At 39.7% G+C, this 21,191-nt stretch overlaps 1 long non-coding RNA gene across 1 annotated transcript in view; it reads right to left on the reverse strand.

Moving 5' to 3' along the window:
- LOC142051650 (uncharacterized) overlaps positions 1-14,978 on the reverse strand; it is a 77,792-nt gene extending 62,814 nt beyond the window's left edge. Inside the window, exon 1 of the long non-coding RNA XR_012658570.1 lies at positions 14,857-14,978. This is a non-coding gene — a long non-coding RNA (uncharacterized LOC142051650). The remainder of the gene's footprint in view (positions 1-14,856) is intronic.
- Positions 14,979-21,191: the final 6,213 nt, after the last annotated feature.

Here is a 21,191-nt window from a genome sequence, read left to right on the forward strand (position 1 = left end):
TTGTCCTCAGGAAAAGTGAATATTTGTAAGTAATGAATGCAAAATATTTAGTTCTTATGCAGAACCCAATTAATTTCTGAATGTAATTTGTCTGCATAGTTGGGGTTATTTTTGTTTAAGTTGCCTTAGTTAATGATGGTAATCCAGTTGTATTATTCTGTCTCCACTCTGATATTAAAAGCAACAAGCTCCTCATGTTAAAAAAAAAAATATTTTTATTTTTCTCCTTGCAAATGTATGTGGTTTGTACTAGATCACAAGTGGATATTTGTAAGTCTCAACTAATTTGTCTTGTTGGTGGCCTTGAGATGAAAAAAGGGATCTAATAAAATGATTTAACATTATCTAAGCAAGAATTAAGTAACCATGTTCATATTATTCTTATGAGCACTTCAGTTAACCCCAGTAAGACTACTCATCTGAATCAAATGAAGAGGATTAGGATTTCTGACCACTAACTAGTTTGTTTGATGTCAAAATGGATGTCCATGTAGTCTGAATATTAAAAATTGAGCTAAGGACAGACATTTTTCTAATTTTAATGACTGACGACTCATAAAATGCAAAGGTTCCTTCTGACAATGTAATCCAGCAGTTCATCCAATTCCAAAAGACATTTGTCTGCTAACTAGTACGCAAATTTTAACACTTTGACCCAAGCAATGTCCTTTGATTACACTTGTACACCACCTAACACACAGGGTTGCAACCTCAAAGCACTCCGTGGCAGTAGTTTTGCCATTAATCATAGAAAGAGATAATTTGCAATCGAACCAAATGGAGCAGCGAGACCTGGGGCAGGGTTACAGCAGAACTCAGTAAACCCTGAAAATTTGAAACTAAACTGAGACTTTGTCCTTTATTCATTAGATATCACAAGTTCTTGCAACAGACCTTACATAACCTGCCGCAGATGCTGTAATACAAACAAATTGTATTGAGCTAAGACAAAAAAAGAGTGGATGTCTTAACTGTGAATGTCTTTACTTCTGTGCCTTTGGTTTTACTCCTGAAAATGAGTTACCTTTTCAGTAGTGGCTGGTGGGAAAGCAGAGCTTTACAGGAGTTCAGTGTCACAGATACATTTTCTACCACGTGCAAATGTTTACCCCTCAGGCAGAAACAAGTGCATATTCAAATTGCTGTCATTATTAAAATGAAGTCTCACTGACATATTTGCAGTAGTATACAAAATTGCATTTAAAAAAAAATAATTGCATCATACCAGCCAAAGCAAGCACAAGACTTTCTTCTTCTAGAATAAATTCTGCATAAATCTCTGGTTTGTTTAGAAGCTATTTTAATCTGCTTTTGTAATTATCTCCCTTTTCCCTTAGTCTACATGTCAGTGCATATCCAGTGGGATGAATTACATATAAGATCCAAAACGAGGTTCCACAAAATTTCTGTTTCCTTAAACCCAAAGAGACAGTGCAGAGAATCACATTTCACAGGAGATGTCAGCAGTAGGAACTGTAAATGCCAGCACACATCACCCGTGGCTCAGTGTTTCTTTTCCTGTTAGAAAGTGCAAATAATTGTTCAGCTTTGCTTCTTGATGCTCATCAGGCTCTCCAGAAGGATTGCTGCAGCACTGGACAATGAGCTCAGTGCTCTCAGAGGGGCTGGTGGCAAGCAGGTTCACAGGGGACAGCCACCAGGGGTGGAGGGCAGTGCTGGGCAGCTGGCAATCCAGGCATGAGCAGCTCACCATGAACTTTACAAGGTCATTTTCCTGCCTTCTACACGTTTCCCTAAGAACCAACAGAACCTTAGCCAAATATTTCCCAGAGTTTGAATTTGGGATTTTGTGGTCCACAGCCTATAAGAGCTCCAGGGCAGCAGTCTTTGTTATGCACCATAACCTTTTCTCTATCCGCTTTAACAAATGAGAAATAACACACAGTGAATTACAGGATTAGGCAGCTGAACGTGAGTTCTGCCAAGAGTGCTGAGACCCACTGCAGCCCGAGAAGGGGGTTTCACATGTTCCTTTGGATACAATCCTGTCTTTGCCTGGCCTTGCTTGTTACCATTTTCCTAATGGAGTATCTCTCACCTACCAAGTGCCCCAGTCCTGGTTGGCAGCAGGAAAAATTGCAGCTTCTGCAAACCACCTGAGCAGTCCGTTTGCATCTTTTTTGACTGATATCAAGCACTGCGCCCTCTCTCTCTGCCCATATTTCTCTGCCCTGTGTCCTTCTGTCCTTCTCCGTCCTTTCTCTGTCCTTGCAAGGAGGCAGCCCTTCTCCCACAATGGGCTCCTTGCAGGAGAGCACTAGATCCCCATGTTTGAGTGCACATGGGTGCCAGAGCTGCACAGAAACACCCAGTTCCCAAAGGAAGCTGGTCGCCCCAGAGTTAAGCCTTCATGCTTTGTTACAAAGGATTGTATACCCATCAGACTCTCACTGCAAAGATATATTTGCCAACTATGATATGGAAGACTGACTTTCAAAGCAACAAATTTTGGAAGGTTTTATAGTTAATGCAAATAACTGGCTAAATGTTCACCTTCAACCAGGATTGGGAAAAAATAATGAGGAAACCGCCTTCCCTAGATTTCATCTGATGCCCCACAAATACAGAAGCAGAAAGGTAAGCATATATCCCTGACAGTGCAACTGTTTGCAGAGCTGTGTTGGGACTTGGATCCAAACAGATGAGCCTGGGGACCTCCACAAAAATCCACTCCACCCAACTCACAGAGCAGCAACACAAGCATAGGAGTACAATTAAAAGAGGGCAGAAACAGCTGAGTTCAGCACTACTGCCAGAGAAAAAGGCTAGGCAACCATGGCCACAAACACCTCAGCTTGATTGACCTACTAGCTGAGCTGGAAAGACCGAAGGAGAGAAGTGAAGGAAGGTTGCAGAGGAACATCAAGCAATGAGATGTCCCACCCCAGCTCTGCTATGAGCATTTGTTTCAAACAACAGCTGTTTTCTATAAAGCTGACTTGAAAATTGGTATCTTCCTACTTCTGAGAGAATTTGTTCACTTCATCTTTTTACTGGCAAAAGTCCTGTTATTGCTTTTCATTCCTGCCAGCCCTGCAGAGCCACCTTAGCGCTGGGGAGGTGAAAAGGAGTCTATTTTGGCATAAAGCAGAAAGGACACAGCTTGATGTCAGATCCCAGGGTGAATTTTCATTGCTGGCAGTCAAGAAAGTCATGGTTTTATTTGTAAATTAAAAGAGAGGTCAACAGGAAAGTCATAGGGGGAAAAAAAGAAAAAAGCAAATATGGAACCCTACCATGCCATTTATAGTCTCTTTATAGATGAGAGCAGAGTTTATGTAATGTGATTTGAGTTATAAATAATATTTTTGTTTGTTTCAGCCAAAAAGCTGTAGTTCATTTAATTAAGAGAATGGATGTGTTTGTGTTGTGTTACTCATTACTTTATTGTAAAATATACCTGTAATGATAATCTATGGAAAAGTTACTGCAGTGGCAGGGAAAAGGACGGTAGAAGAACTGACACAAAGTATTTCCGGTACAAAAAAAAAAAGCAAAAACCTGAGCATTATTGAATCCCTTTGTTCCTTTAAATCAAGTAGCTGGAAAAAAAAAAAAAAAAATTTTAAAGAAAAATAAATAAGGGAAGAAACGTGAATTGACAGATTTGACTTTGGAGTGCAACATTAAAAAAGGGGCCATTTGTACCAATAAGTCTGGGAGAGAGGCTTAGTCATTTTCTAAATCTGTTCAACATTCAGGGTGTCCCATTCCCTTGGCTGGTGTGTGGTGCATATGCAGCAGTAAGACATACTACATTATATCAATCTTTAATCCTCACTTATTTCAAGAACCATTGATAAGGAATTACTATGTGATGTCAAAGAGAAATGTTCACTGCAAAAGACAAAGAAACATCCTTTTTCAAATATTGTAAATGAAAACACCACACAAAACACAGCTATAACAAAAAATACGTCACACTGTCTAGAAATCTGAGATGGCAACAGTGAAAGATTTGTGGAACTTCTCCGAGCCACATAAAATGCTGACATTTAATTTTTACAAAGCTGATGTGAACATTTTTTTTTTTCCCAGAAAAATAAATAAGATATGAAGTTTTAAGAAAAATAAAACATTAAGCTCTATAAAACAATTTATAACATCACGTTGCAATACGTGGAACAGATTGTTTCCATCAGAAGTAAGGCAGGTGGAGGAAAATTAAAGAAGAAACACATTCTTGTGAGGAAAGGTTAATGAGGCAAGGGCATATGATTTTATTTTTAATGACTGAATCAATGCAGTGAGTACCTACAGCAACAGGTATAGCAGGATGTCATGAGCTATTTCCATGGCTCCCTAATGTGGCTGCCATTTTGTAGAGGGGAAGAGGTGGGAGACTGATGGGGCTTTCCCCCTTGGATCCAGAGACCAAAGTCCAAGCTCTGGTCTGTACTGGTGCCAAAGGCCATTTTCAAAAAAATCCAGTTATAAATAGCAACTCATCTGTTGAAGCCGGGGACTCAAAGGCAGCTGAATGTAATGCCGGCTGCATCACACCCCTGGCTGTCACTAGTTACAGAAAATGGTATACTTATGTCAAGCTTCTTTGGAAAGCCACACAGGCAGACCTTTGACCCATTTTGATGCAGGTTGTAAAGGGTTTAATGACCTGGATTTACATTAGCAGGGACAAGTGACAGATATACCCCTGTGATAGTTAATCACAAGGATCTCAAGCTAATATAAGAAAATCAAAGCCAAGGTGACTAGACTACTTCCATCACTTAAACTGGAGTAAATGTATAAACCTAGGTCTTGAAAAGTAACCTAGATTGTTACTGGTTTCTAATAAGTTTTGGCCATATTATTATTTCAGTCACCTGAGGACTACAACCAGCAATTCCTAGTTTTGGGAGCTGGCAAACTTGTGGTGCATATAAGTTGGATCAATCAGCCAGGCAAAAACCAAGTCCAACTGGTACCAAAACTGAGAAGAAAAAAAAAAAACAACCAGAACTACAGAGATATCACTGCTTGGGAAGGAGTGCTAGAGATATCAGGAAGCCATGGCACAGCTCACATACCCTGTGACAAAGTGTGCCACCACAGGGTCACAATTTACATTATCCCTCTGCTGAGCAAAGGGGCAATCAAAACTGAGCACAGCGAGCCGCTTAAAGAAAATTTTGAATTATAACAATGGTGTAAATTGCCACACAACTTCTGAGGCAGGCACTCTTCGATGGGGTTTCACCAGAGCTGGCTGAACCATCCCTTCTCACCGGAGCTGCAGCACATTTTGCACCAATGAGCAGTCATGGCAAGGGAAGAAAAATCGGAGATTAAATACAGCCACTGGCTTAGCATGTCTGGGAGGGACATCACCCGTCCTGGTGGGGGTCTGTGTTGAAGCGTCCCCAAGCCCTTAGGCCACTCAGCCTCAGCCCCTACCAGGAAGAGGCCACCCATCCTGGGAGGAGCAGAACCAGGGTGGGAGCTTTCCCCAGCAGCGCTCAGACCTCAAGGCAGGGGAAAGGTGTGCCCACGAGTCCCACCACAGCCGGCATTACAGGGACCAGGGCATGTCACCAATGCACAGCAATGCTGGGGACCATCCCTTCTGTCACTGTGCATGATCCCTTACCTAAAATATAAATAAACCTCTGTGAAAGCAAGGAAATAGAAAAGCAGTGGGGAAATGCTGCTGTAATAAAAATAGGTTACATCTGAGGTGGATGCACTTCATCAGTAGATTTCTACATTGGATTTTTAAACATCTTCAGTGAAGAAACATGTTAGTTCATAAGAAAAAACCCACTTCGTTCTGATGAAATGGAGACATGCTGATTGACAATGAGGTTTTGGGGCTTATTAAAATACTTTGAGGCTTTGACTGAATCTCTGCCTCTGCTACCAAAAATATTCACAATATATTTGAGGTTTTTGCATTTCTGTACCACAGAGAGAAGACCTTCCTGAACCATCTAATTTTGGAATAGCATGAATTCTCAGGACCAATGAAGACAGCATGCCAAGGTAATAAATCGTTCACTGCTTAGAAAAGAGGAAGAATTTGGGGACTCCAGCACAGTAGAAGAGACTTTATAGAATACAGCAGGAGTTTTAACCTTTTAACTTGACCTGAGTTGGCAATTTCTGAAAGCCCATGAGAGGTACCTAAGAAAATCAAGTATTTTGTCAGTAGGATCAAATTCACTGCAGAGAATCCTTACTCATTCAAAATTCATTAAAAGTCTTCAAATTTCAAATAGTTGAAAGCTGTTGGTATAATAAGCCAGTAATAAATGTGATCAAATCAGGTAAAACAGAAGAAAGAAAACTCACTAATGTAACTTCTAAAAGAAATAGTGCAGTTTAAAACAAGTAAAATCAAAGCATAATGTAAAAATTACAACAGTAGTAGGGATGGTCAACATGTATTTATTTTTTTCTAGAAGTTGCTGATTATTTCTGCTACAAAATCTGCAAAACAATTTAACATATTAATTTGTTTTCATATAGCTCAGGATTTTTCACTCTTCATACCTGAGACCTATAATATTTCTAATACATATTTCAGAATACTGAATGGAAGAATTTCAATCTAGAATATAATTCTTCACTGGGTAACAAACTGGCTGGATGGCTGAGCCCAGAGAGTTGCGGTGAATAGAGCTAATTCCAGTTGGAGCCGGTCACAAGTAGTGTTCCACAGAGCTCAGTTTTGGGGCCAGTCTCGTTTAATATCTTTATCAATGATCCAGATGAGGGGATCGAGTGCCCCCTCAGTAAGCTTGCAGACGACACCAGGTTGGGCGGGAGTGTTGATCTGCTTGAGAGTAGAAAGGCTCTACAGAGGGACCTGGACAGGCTGGATTGATGGGATGAGACCAGTTGTGTGAGGTTTAACAAGGCCAAGTGCCGGGTCCTGCACTTTGGTCACAACAACCCCATGCAACGCTACAGGCATGGGGAAGAGTGGCTGGAAAGCTGCCCGGTGGAGAAGGACCTGGGAAGCTTGTTGACAGCTGGCTGAATATGAGACATCAGCGTGCCCAGGTGGCCACGAAGGCCAATGGCATCCTGGCTTGTATCGTGAATACTGTGGCCAGGAGGAGCAGGGAGGTGATCGTGCCCCTGTACTCAGGTGAGGCCGCACCTCGAGTACTGTGTTCAGTTTTGGGCCCCTCAGTACAAGAGGGACATTGAGGTGCTGGAACACGTCCAGAGAAGAGCAACAAAGCTGGTGAAGGGTCTGGAGAGCGAGTCTGATGAGGAGAGGTTGAGGGAACTGGTGTTGTTTAGTCTGGAGAAGAGAAGGCTGATGGGAGACCTTATCGCTCTCTACAACTACCTGAAAGGAAGTTGTAGTGAGGTGGGTGTTGGTCTCCTCCCAAATTACTAGCGATAGAACAAGAGGAAACAGCTTCAAGTTGCACCAAGGGAGGTTTAGATTGGATATTAGGGGAAAATTCTTTATTGAAAGAGTGCTTAGGCACTGGAACAGGCTGCCCAGATAGGTGGATGAGCCACATTCTCTGGAGGTATTTAAAAGACGTGTAGACGTGGCACTTCAGGGCATGGTTTAGGAGACATGGTACTGTTGGACTGATGGTTGTACTTGATGATCCCAGAGGTCTTTTCCAGTTTTAACTATTCTATGATTCTAATAACTGTTGGATTTTATAATTTCTCCTGCTCTGCTGGATTTCAGCATTTCAGCGAAATTTCATATATTGAAGATACATTAATATTTTGCAGTAACATCTTCTGCCCTCTCCTTAGTAGTCCTAAGAACAAGATTTCCTTCATTTATTGTTTTGTTCAGTTAGCTGCATTCTTCATGTGATTTATTCTGCTGCATTTTGGAAGGCTTGAAATATGATTAAAATGCCAATTAAAGTGGTAGGTGAACCCCTGCAGTTCCCCTAAGATTAAAAATAATGTTTGTCATTATTTTAGAAAAATAGCATTATTCAACTGTGTTATTTTAACATAGTTGTGGACGTAGGTGTGTTGGGCTAGCCCAAGGCTCAGTGTCTGTTCTCTCATAAAAACAGATAGGTGTTAGAGGATGGCAAAGGCTTCTTAAGGGAAGCACCTCTCTGTTGGCCTGACGTTGACGTTGCAGAAGAGGCACTGCTGAGGTATAAAAGAACTACCAAGTGTCACTCAAGTTTTCTGCAAAGTGCAGAACTTTCTGATGTGAAGATTAGAAACCAATTGCTATTGATGATCAAGCTGGATAACACTTCAGAGATTTAGCAGGCAGTTGATTCTGTGACGATCACAGAATGATATTGTTCTGTTATTTTTTACGATATTCTGTATAAGAAAACTGCACGTGTAAAGCTCCACTGTTTCCATAGACAGTGACCATCTTAGTGTGCTGGCTCTAGACAACCACAAATGTATGTATCAGTTTGCATTGCAGTGAGCTGCTATTCTGAACAACACCTGGTGTAATCTCTTCCTTTCTTCAGAAAGAGCTTAAAATGTCCAGTTCACTGACAAATCAGGTAGTTGCTCAGTCAACATAGGCTAAAGTAGGCTTGGGAGAAAGAGCACGAGAAGACAACCATATTGCATACTAGTCATTTCATAGAACTAGCAGCCTTGTCTCCATTTCTTCCTCCTCCACGTGGTCCCAGTGGACTAGATATGGAGAGGAAGAAAGCTTGTAGCCCTGGAGCTGTGCACAGTTCCCGAGTTGCTCACATGATCCTGCTGTGCTCAAGCTACAGCTCATAACCAACAGATTAAAGACTTTGACATGTGTCTCCCAAGAAAGTTGGTCAGCAGTGATGAAAGAACCTACGGAGACAACTTTATCTGGCAAAACAGAATACTGGTGGTCTTTTTTATCAATCTTCTCGGGTAACGTGAGAAAATGGATGTTCCCCCTCTACAAGTGAGATCTGGGAAGAGGCAACACAGTTGCTTAATATCAAGAAAAGACCAAAGCAGATGTGATCACTTCCTTCTCCTTCCAGGAGTAAATTCTGCCATTAATTGCTGGGTAAATTATAAGAAAGATCCAGCAGCAAAAGTTTGATTGCAGGAGGCATAGCAGCCCTTCAGGAACTTGCTTTAGGCACTGCATAAGTGATTTAAGGTTGATGCATATGAACAGGTAACCTGCCAAGGATTTTGGTCAAGTTGGAGTCAATTGTACATCAACCCAAAAACCTTTTATTAAGATATAAGTAATACTGGATATATTAAGGATCATGCCTCCAAAGGAAAAATGCTAAAATTAAAATCAGCACAGAAAATGCTTATATGAATCATGGGAGAAGGACTGAAAGGATGAAAACACTTAAGTAAAAAAACAAGCAGTAACTTTGTAAATACCATAACATTTTGTTCATGCAGAAGAAGGAAAGCCAACCTAAACAAAGATAAATTGAAGGGACACACACTACCTGATAAAATTCAAGATGAAAACTAAGAGCAGAAGGATAATGAAGAGGAAACAGTCATATGCTTAAAAGTGGGCTACAAGACTGTTCAGAAGAAAACTTACTTCCAACCTGAACTGTATTCATATAATTCTACTGAATATCTTATGGTGAACAGTAGTATTTTTGCAAGGTTTCAGGCCATCAGCAGAAGTCCAAAAAGGCCAGGTGAGTCTCCTGCATTAGTAGGGAGCGTGAGGATTCACAGTGACATTTTGGAGGAACTCAATAATGTGTTTGCCATTGCTTTTGCCATAGTGAGTTGGGGAGGTATCTAAACTTACACTTTGAGGCAATAATCATGAGACAATGAAAATAACGTCCAGTAATAAATTAATAATTTACATAGCATTGAGTTATGCTGCTTTTTGTTATACAGTATGGCAAAGTATTTTTGAAACACAATTTGGAATTGATAGATGTTTACCTAATATTTATATGTATTTCTTCAGAAACGTTTGCCGTATCTTAGAAGCAGCATATCTGCAATATGATGCAGGGGTTGCTATGGTGAGTTCACATCTCTTATTTAATGCTGTACCTGAGTAAATACACATTGTAACAATCTCTGTTAGAGGTGCTATTAGTAAAGTTAAGTCAGCATTTCTATCAAAAATACTTGTTTTCCTGTTGCAACTTGGACAAAAGACAAAGAAAACTATTCCTAGACCAAATCCACTGAAGTATTTTCATTCTTCTCAGGTATTTTTTCCACAGCTTCAATTACTTTGTGAAGTCAACTGTCATAAAAATCAAATAGAAAAATCAGTGGAATTGTTTCTATTGTTTAGCAGCTAGTGACTTTGATGACAGTTATAGCACTTTTTGTTTAGAAAAATCTTTAGAAAAATTTGGGGGTTAGTTTTCATTTCACTGTTCCAGTCAGCGCCAGTGGACATTCAGTCAGGCATTAACTGCATTACTTGTTTTACAGCCCTTCTGTAGTGCCAGAGTGGTATAAAGACACTTTTGTGTAAAGGAAAACCAGGTCCTCAGTTCTTATATTTAATGACTCAATTTAACTAAATGGCATCAGAAATTTAACTTCTAGACTCCAGTGCATTCTTTTTGAGCAATTATTTGAGTCACTCTCTAGGATAACACATAAGAAAAGAGTGCATTGCTGGAAGTAATCAAATACGTTTATCTTTTTGGCACCTATTTATTTCTCTAATCATTTACTTTGGAAAGAGTAAGTAACTTTATGAGAATCTTTTTCTCTGTGGGGTCCCCTGTGTATGTCAGGATAACATTTGCATTATGCATTTGTATAAATTTGTAGGTTAACCTGATTAAATGTTTTGCTTTGGTAATTTTTTTATAACTAAAATAACTTTTATAGGAAATGTCTATATTAGGCAAAATCCCTTACACAAAATAATATTTGTGAAACAAAACTCCTACAAAATTATTCCTAAATACACATAGTTTTGCTCAAAATTGTGGGTTTTAAGGACGTGGGTGGAAAAGTCAAAATTTACGGCAAAAAAACAAACTACCTTTCCCAGTTTGCCCATAAGGTCTGGATATTATACTAGGAGTTGCATATGTGCTTGCATGTTGACCTTATGAAGACTATACATTTAAGTGGAACAGTTTCTTCTGTGCTTCATGTCAGCCAGTAAAAGTGGATACTCATTACTGAATTGGCTGAACAGTGAGGCTGAACAAACACATCTTTCCCGTAAGTCAGAAAGAACACGGTTGAATGGAGAAACTCAAACAGATCATAAATGTACATCATTAGCTGGTAATGAGAAGGGAAGGCTATTTTTTGAGAATTTACTCCCATAGTCAGAAAGAGAGAGATGCCATGTGTTTCAGATGTTGCCCTGATATAAACTATAGAAGTGGGGGTTTTACACAGCATAAATCAAAGTCCTTCATGTTAAATTGAATCATAGAAATCCTTTAAATAGTTTTGAACATGGTTTTGGGTGTGACTCTTGAAGTGCTACAGTATTTGGATGTTTCTGCCTAACTTGTTGCTCAAATTCTGCAGTACCATATAACAGAATTGATCTCAAGCTCCATAAAATCAAGTATTACAGCACTAGAATATAAGAAAAATATCATGCATTTTCAACCTTCTGTTGTAAGGCATTCTTTCCAAATACAAGCCAGTTATCTAACATTGCAGTATTCAGAGCGAAAAGATGCAACACTAAAATATTTGCTGTCCAGTAATATAAATAAAGGAACAATAGAACATAATGAATTCTACAGGTCTTATGGCACCTACCTATGAGCAGAATATGACTAAAACACCAGTCTATCCACTTTCCAAAAGAACTATCACCATGGAGCACTAGTAATTAATCTTTTTTCCCATTAAGTTCTTGTATTCATATTGTGCATACCCGTTATCTTCAGCCTTATTCATCAATGTGTAAAGAAATCCTTCTAAGAGAGTGAGTCAATGTATTCTTTCTTTCTCTTTCTATCTCTTTCCTTCACTTGTGCATATAAAACTGGAGCAGGGAGGCCTGGAAGGAGAGGGCTAAGTTGTACATTTAAGGGTCTTCATCATAAAAGAGTTTTCAGACCCAAAGGGTGAATACCCATATAATATCAGCAGGGTAAACCACAGCAGCTCTGTCAATCTTATTCATGGTAAGACACAAATGAGTTTTTCAAATAAGTGGATCCAAGAAAGTAGCATTTAGGCTAACTTGAAAAAAGCAGCAGAATACAGTGTGATGCACCAGGGTAACATGCTAAGAGCAACTTCCCAACCTTTCTTAGGAGGTCAGTGTCTACATGTTGAAATAGTTGATGCTTCTCTGCTGTCCTTACAGACAATACCAACCAGAATGCATTTGAAGTATAACCTTGAGGTGACAAAGGTATGGATTAAAAGACCTACAAGAGATGGAATAAATCTTGGTCCATGCTTAAAAAGTTGTACCAGTGTGATACCATTTATTGTATGTACCACTTTTCTGAGGCACAATGGATTGATTTGAAGTTAACTATAAATTTTCATTGCTTTTGTTTTGTGATAAATTTAGTACTTCTTAGTGAACCTCACTGGTGGCTAAGACTTCTTGTGGTTACCTTTATTCTTATGATAGAAAATTTATCAGGTAAATTTGGAAATACGACCTTGTGTGTTACATCTTTACCAAAAGTCTCATGGGCCACCAGTGAGCACAGACTCTAGATCTTGACAGTCATGTGACAGACACCCTTGGTACATAATTTGACATTATTTTAGTCTGTTGCTGTAAACTATTAACATCAGTAAGGAAAAATTCAGAACCACAGTGTAATAATTTTCATCACTAAGAAAATCAATAGCTTTATCCAAGAGTGTGAAGTTCAGAGAAAGGGAAGATCATCACCCTGTCAATATTTTAATATTCACTTTCAAATCATGCAAGGTGCAGCCTTGTGTAGGATATCAGCTGCTAGACCATATCATAGCTAAAGATTTCAGAGGTTGAAGGAAGTTTTTAAAAAATTAATAATTATTTTATTAAGAAATACATTAAGAATATTTAAGAATATTACATCAAGGTCAGACATCCAATTAAAAGATGAGCACTCATGCAGCATTTTAGCCAATCAAAACATTTTACAAGCACTAAACGGTTTTCACAAAATCATTGTGAAATAGGGAGGAAATTATCACACTTTTCCTATCATCAGAACTGAATATAAGGGCTTCAAAAATGTATCGTATGTCACTACCACTGATGAGTTTTGCAAGGAGTAGTAGTCAAGATTACCATCTAGTCTTGATAATTCATTTGGTGATTTGGAGTTCATAACCACCATGGACAGTTTCTCTGCACACTATGAAAAATGGTCGAGCTAGCCCATTTTGCCTCAAAGTAAAGTAGAGTTTGCTTCAAAGTAAAAAACAAATTTCATGACATTGCAACAAGAAATGTAACATCTTCCTGGTTTTCTAGCCATTCATGACCTTAATTTACAGAAACATTTGACTCCTAATATAGCTCATTTTCTATTTTTTTTCTTTATTATATCCAGCAATTAGATCTGAAAATTTAAAAGTAATATTTGAGAAATTAATGTGAAAGACATTGCACAGAAGGAGGAGAGATAAGGTAAGTTAACAAAAATCAGAAAATTCCACTATGACAACAGAGGTTGACATTTAAGGAACAAACCTTTGCTTCTCAAGCCCACCACAAGTCCTGTTAGAAGGCATAGTTCTACCCTTCTGCTTTTAAGACAGATTAGTGGGTAATGTTTTGATTATTGAAACTGAGAGGAGAAAAATTGCTGGATGCTGCAGAAATATGATTTTTCAGTATTTTGTCTTTTTACAGTGAGGAAATTAGGGGATGATAAGGTAGCTCAGACAGATTTTACTCTGCAAGTAATAACAGTTTAGTCTGAATGAGTATCTCAGGATTCAGTCCACGTTTCTACTTCAAGGTTTATTGCCTACAGACAACAATGCAGGGAAAGACACAAAACAAACGGAAAAGTGGCTGATGTACACTTTTAGTTTTGTTTGAAACAGGTGTCACAGAACTCACACACATCCTAAAAGCATGACTCACCTTGTACTTTTTTGTTTCTATCTTACTATGGAAAACATCATTCCTGCTCTGAGAAAGTCTGTTTTTGTGGCACTTATTGTACTGTTAATTTAGATCAGATCTTCCTCCATGTGAGAATGAAGTTGGTCACATGCATAAATGCTGCCCACAGGAGTAGAAGGAACATTGGATCAAGCCCTTTCTGACAATTTACATTGTTGGCCAGTGGGGGAGGAGAAGATGAGTGACACCACCTCAGCCATGGGTGGAGCTAGAATGGTTGCAGAAAGCAGCTCCAAGAGAGAAGGAGCACTGTGAAAGATTTCTTCAGCTAAAGTTAGGTGTTGACAGGCTGAAAGGATTCCTATCCAGAGACTGGAAGAAGAAAGGTTAAAACAGAGTCCAGAAAGGAATTGTAAAGTGTGACTGGCTCAGGAGACACAAACTTTCCCCTCTAGGTCAAACCATTGAACTTAGCCCGGAATGGGGGTGATTAAAAATCGCTGTTACCATTGTTACTGTTCAGGATGCTGTATGAAATTTAGTGATAGCTAGTCCAGATGCACACATCATAATACCCTGGTTATCACTCTCAGCTGTTTAGAATTTAATGTAAATCAGAATCAGATCTGAAACCAGTTGCATATCTTGAATTGGACTGATATTCTCTATGCAGTGATTCTGGTTTCCCTCTTGCTGAAGTGGCAAAGCCAGAGTAGCCAGATCTTAAATATCAAGCCAAATATGGATAAGAAGGAGCTCTAAACACAAGTACTTTTAGAAACAGAATTATATTCATTTTCAAATAGAAATGTCACTGAGCAGTATACACAGGCATTGCATCTGGACAGGAATATGGAAGTTTCCCACCTTCATATTTAAATAGGACTATAGAGAATAAATTTCTCACTTACCACATAGCACTACTTGCAATAACAACAACAAAAAAAATATCTTCTGAGCCTCCTTGTTTTGCTGCAATGGAGGTGGGGAGAAATTCAGCTCAATTCATCAACATGTTTAAATAGTGCCTCTGAGAAAGGATTCAGAAGCAAATATGTACCATTGCACTGGGCAGCTGCTCTTGCGGATTTCCAGTTAAGCAAACATCTATTGCAAGGTATGTCTCGTAATGAGGTTGTTTTCTCTAGACTTTTTCTAGGGTCATGGTCATCGTCTGGGAATTGCGGTTTTCAGATTTACGAAATTACTAATCAATATTTGTGCAAAATTACATAATAGTATAATAAACAATAGTGATGTATGAATGTGCAGCACATAAACGTAAAAAGTTCATTTCATGCGAGAATTGTTGATTTCCTGATTTTACTTCAAACTGTGCTTAACAGTCAAGTAGAACAAGTGACAAAACTTGTAACATGTTAAATAATTTTTAAAATTTGACAAAAAAAGAAAGACATGGAAACAAATGCTGACAAAATAAATACAAATACACCTCTGTTTTAGTAATACATGTATATGGAATTTCTGGTTACTTTCAACAGGCAAGAGTGAAGTAAAGAAGCCTGAGTCTTTGCAGGAATGGTGATGGCTCATTGCAGTGTGCTCACAGTCTTCTCTGGCATGTTCATTCAGTCTGCTGAGCCAGGAAAAAGCTTTTACTAATAGGATTTGATTAAAAGAAATGCTAATTGCCTACTGGAAGTCAAGAACCAATTCTTATTTAATACTTGAAATTTAAAAAAAAAAACCCAAACCTGATATATTAACAGATTTCTCTTGCTAGGTACCATTTTAACCAGTATGATAAATATATTTGTTTTCAACTTCAGAAAGACAAAACTCTCCAATTTGGATGACTTCTCTGAATGCTTTTACAACTGCATGGAGTTACAACATGGTCTCAGCTACTGCCAAGACCATGTACTCCCTTCTGACTTAGGTGCTCAAACTGCAGTGAAGCGCCTGGCTTCATTTGTCTCTGATTTTTAGCGGCTGTGTTTGAATTGAGAGCTTGATTGACAATTATCTCACCTTGACAGAAGCTTCATTACTTGGGCTATGAAAAGATACTTTATGCTATTCTGTGGTAAACAGTTACTTTTTTTATCCCACTTTTTGACATTAACTCTTACTTGTTCCTGAACAGCCACAGCTACAGTTTTTAAAATTAAGCCAAAAACATTAGGTGGTTGTGGCTGGCGTGACGCTTCAGTGTCTATTAATGTTACTTCTTCGATTTGCCTATGTCAGTGACATTTTAGCACGGATAAAATTCAAAATCAATTTTTCTCCACAAGTTCTACTGAGCAAGGATTGTGGTAAACTCTGTTAATTTAGGATTAAAGAGAGAATGAAAATCCAGCAATGAAGGCCCTTTGATAGCAGTGAGGGATGAGTAATGGAAAATGTTCTTGCTGCGGACTAATCAGAGTGTAATTGCTAAAGGAACCAGTCTTTCATTAATTGGAAAGGCAGTAAACTCAATCAGTCACAGTGCCAAAATATTGCAGTTCAGTTGAATTTTATTGAACTAATTGATTTAATTGTTTTAAGTAATGCTGTTATAAGAGTCATTATTAAGAAACATTATTCCTAATATAATTTTCTGAAACATAAAAAATTTTTATGAGGCAAGTGATTTTCATTTCAAAAAAAAGATGAGAAAATGCTTTTGATTTAAAAGAGCAACTTGACTAGGTTATGTTTCATCAGAAACTATCAGTAATTGATTTTGGATGTCATCATGGGTAATGTGAAGCACTTTATAAGTAAAGGGTACTTTAGCTATGTTTAGACTAGCTTAAACATTTCTGATGGTGTTTTCTCAGAGTCAGAAAATTGGTTTCATCTTATCTGCCTAAATCCTGATATAATGGACCAAGGAAGTCTGCCTCCCACTTTTGCACACCCACCCTCCACTCCTCTTTAGCCCTGATGGAACAACATACAAGTGCTGCAGGTGACTCGCTAGCTCCACAATCAGTTTAAACTGGAATAAGCAGCCCTGGCTTACCTTCCAGTCCTCGTCCTGCTTATTGTCACTTGCATGTCTCTCGCCTTTCTGCCCGATGTTCATGCAGCCACAATGAGTAGGAACAGGGCAAAGCCCTGGATTAAAACTAGACTCTTTTTTTTTCCTCCCATATGTGTTTATGACTACTTGCGGACACTGGGGAAGGAAAGAGAGTGAAAACAATGATTGGGTCAGTGGGAAGCTGGCACTGCCTCTTTTAGCATCAGCATTTCTTTATGTTGACTTAAGGGAGTTGTGGGACTATAGTGTTAGGATCACTCCTCCAGGGTTCAAACCCAGCCAGGGTCTGTGGAGCAAGAAGCAGGAGCCCAGATACATTGGTCACTCATGCTCTTCCTTTCCCAATAGTGTTTGGACTGATTGAAAAACTCATCTCATTGGCACCAGTTCTGATGCAATATCCCTTAAATTCAAAAGCAGAGAGAGAGTGCTTTATGTAACCCTATATGAACTGCAAGTGCAGCGTCCTGGCCATGTCTGTGTAACCTTTCTGGGTCTATGACAGTGACAATAAATATTGACATCGCTGCAAAGCCAAGGAAACTCTTTGGGGAAGTTTTCATGCCACAATGAACATTTAGTGTGTTTCTAGCAACATCCCATTGGTTATCGAATAGCACAAAATGCTGACGGCACAAGGTCTGTAGGGGAAGGTAATGTGATTCATTAGACCCAATGGCAGAATTCAGGAGGGAACGTTCCCATTTCCAGACACCAGGTCCAAAAGTCAGAGCTTGTTAGTCTGTCAGATATGGTCCACAATCAAGGAGGTATCAACAATGACTGAGTTCCCATAAGGTGCCTTACTCTGATTGCTATTTGTGTTCAGAAAGTCACTTGGCAGACTTCTTGTGATCAAGCTGTGGAGTCAGTGTGGCTCAGGGGTCCAAAAGGCTTGGTTAAGTGCCTGGAAAGCCAAGGTTCTGCACAAATTCATTGCAGCTGCAATATGAAAATAGGGTTGTCATTACTGTTGCTTTATCACTGTTATTTTTAGCTATTACATACGTCTCCTGTGGCTTCTCCTCTTGATCAAATGCCATTATACTAACAACCATACAGACAGGCAGTACATGACCATTTCTAACTCACATTTTTATTTTCAGGTAAGAATAGAGCTTAAAACTCAGAAACCCTCACAAATTAGGACTAGATTCATGAAGGCATCTTCCCCACGGAGTGCCTCCCAGGATTAGGTGTGGTACTGAGAGGTGGAGGACAATCTGCTGGGTCAGATACTGGCTACCATCATGTGAGGCTGTTGAACTTGGTCGATCAATGGCTTGAACAGAGAGGGCAAAACCTTGCAGAATTTTCACAGTTTGGTCAGAGCAAAAGTATGTTTTGCACAAGGTAGCAGGAGGGATATAAAAACATGACAGTGGAATAAACATGTTTTAGCTAGTATAATAAACAGAATTTGGAGCCTTCAGAGCTGAACCAGATTTCTCTTTTAAAAGAGGAAAAAATGCACAGCCAGGCATTGTCTCATATGACAAATGATAATAAAGTGTAATAAAAATAACATGAATCATTGCTATAAGTCATCTGGTGATTTTTATTTTTTTGTTAGAAACCAATAAAGCATTACAAAAAGTCACTACCATGGGGTGAGGAACACTTTCAAGAAAAGTTTGTTGAACTGACAGAGACAAAGCTTTTCTAGATATGAAGTTTCAACAGAAAAAAAAAATGTAAGAGCAAGAATGTTTTACATAGAGTATGATTTTGATCTTTTTTTAACCCTTTTTGCTTCTTGGGGTTTTTTTATGTGGCTTTGCTATATCATTAATTTATTAACTAGCTGATAAATGGCAGCCAGTTTTTGCTGAGGGCCTACAGGCTCCTTTGCTGCTTAGCCTTTGAATATACTCATCCCTGTGATGTCCGAGCGAAACAGGAATGTACTACATGCCCAGCTTTGCAGATGGATGACTGGGGAGCAGAGAGTGGATTAGATCCAATAGGGAAATTGATACATCTTATTCTGAGCTGCTGTGAGTTTGTCTCCAAGGTCTATTTTGGGCAGACATGCACTGACACTTCCTATGCTCAAAGCCAGTCCAATCCATGGAACCCTTAAGAGTGCAGCAGAGGAGAACCGAAGCTTTGTTAGGACACCACCTCTCATTCCATCAGGTGTGTGTCTGGTGTATTTCAAAGAGACTGGGCAGATTGAACAATGAAGAAACTTTGAATTCATAGAACCTGAGCTGCCCAGGCCGCGAGCTGCTTAGCCCTGCCTGGGCAGTGGCCATGCCAGACAGGGCTTTTTGCTTCTTTGAAAGTATCAGTGCCTAACTGACATTGGTGTGACCTCTGGCTTCCTAAGCTCTCCACAAATATTGCCTTAGAGGTGTATTCAAGATGGCAGAAAAAGTCTGCAGCAGAACCAGGAATTCAGTTTCATACCCTGGACTAACTGCAGGGCACCTGGGTAGATCAGGACTAGGTGTACAGATTCTCCCCCTCACTGCCAGAAGAGAGTAATGGGCTCACACTCTACTGGACCAGGAATGTATTAGTTTCACCTCTTTTTCATTCATTTTAATAAATGGGAAATTCTTGCAAGCTGTCAACACCCATAGGTCTCTGAAGGCATGCTTTTCCCCGTGTGTGAATACAAACCTTTTTAAGAGTCGTACCTCGTCCTGATTCCTTCTAAAGAGCTGACTCTGTTCTCAGGGTCTAAGTAATGCTGTTAAGTGCTGCAAAGTATTATACACTGCTCAGACAGCACAAATAACACTATTACTCTCCCGCAGAGTCTGCTAATGAAAGGGAAATCTGATTGTTTTCACGGGCTGATTCTAATCACATCTAGTTTATATGAACACGTTGTTATTTTTATAAACAGAGGTGTAGTCACAGGACCCTAAAGATTACTGGTGAACCTAAGTTATCTGTGGCTTTTTTTGCATATTCTATAAAAACTTGTTGACTCCTAATGTAACAACAACCAAAATACAAATGGCCAAATCATGGTTAATACAACCACAGTCAAGGACAGACTAGACAAATGCCAGTCAGGAAGAGCTTGCCCACTGTTTCCAGCTAGGTAATGGTCTGATAAAAGAGGTTCCCTACCCCATTGCCCACTTCTTTTCCTTAGCTCACCATGGGAGCTACAACTATGCTTGTGGTCTCAGTCAAGAAGGACCCAGGTGTTGCTAACCCTACTGTGGGTCAACTGTGTTCAGTGCCTCTCTGCCTCCAAGGAGAGCCTGGCTCTCTCTTCTCCATATCCCCATTAGGTTTTTGTAGACAGCAATAATATCTCACCTTAGTCTTCTTTTCTGCAGGCTGACCAAGTTGAGCTCCCTCAACATCTCTTTGTGTGCCTTGCACTCCATCAACATCTTGCAGTACTCCTTCTTGGGGGGAGACAAAACTCCAAAGTGCCTGATGGAGGGGAATAATTTTTTCCCTGCCCTTGACCTGCTGGTCGTGCTGTAGCTCATATAGTCCAGAGGGTTTCATGAGAGCTATTCCAGGCCTTCACTCTGTGACCATGAGGTGAAGGGTAGTGGTCGTCAGGTCTTTGGTCCCCGCACGTCATGCTGGCACATACAGAGGCATTTGAGAGCTGTACACTACTAAACAAATACAGGCTTCTCTGGCTGACTAGACGTGAACAAAAATGTGTGTATATGTTCCCTGTTAAATGATGAATGGTGTGACTGGAAGTGTATTTATCTCATGGTATATAACCATGGACACATGCCATGATGGACACAGATCTGATCATGCCATGGGGCAGGCATTGGGCCCCAGGGAAGAGGCATCCACAAGCAGGCTGGCCAATCAAGTAATCCCACTGGAAACCTTTCCTTACATCTGAAGGGCCTCCACAAGAAGTGGCAGCAGAGATGGGGAACACCTGGATGAAATGTTCTGGCAGGTTGGATCTGAGCTGGGCTGCTTCTGATGAGTTGATCAGGATGCAGGGTCATTGCAGCGGCTGCAAAAATTAGCCTTCTCCAATGAAGATGGAGACCAAAACATCAAACTAGGTTTAACTCCTTTTCACCCAGCAGATCTAGACCTGCAAGTTTTCCAGATCTTAAAAGAAGCAAAGGTCCCAGACATATGCCTAATGTGCAGCTCTGGATACTCCCAGGGCCCCTGAGTCTCAGCACCACTCACTGCCCAAGTCACAGGTGTCAAACCAGTGGTACATCTGAGAGCTTGAAATCACTCACTCACATTTGGGCAGAACATGGCAGCAGCTATAAGAAAGCACAGGCACTC

This window comes from Phalacrocorax aristotelis, chromosome 1 (assembly GCF_949628215.1).
Source record: "Phalacrocorax aristotelis chromosome 1, bGulAri2.1, whole genome shotgun sequence".
Classification (NCBI taxonomy): domain Eukaryota; kingdom Metazoa; phylum Chordata; class Aves; order Suliformes; family Phalacrocoracidae; genus Phalacrocorax; species Phalacrocorax aristotelis.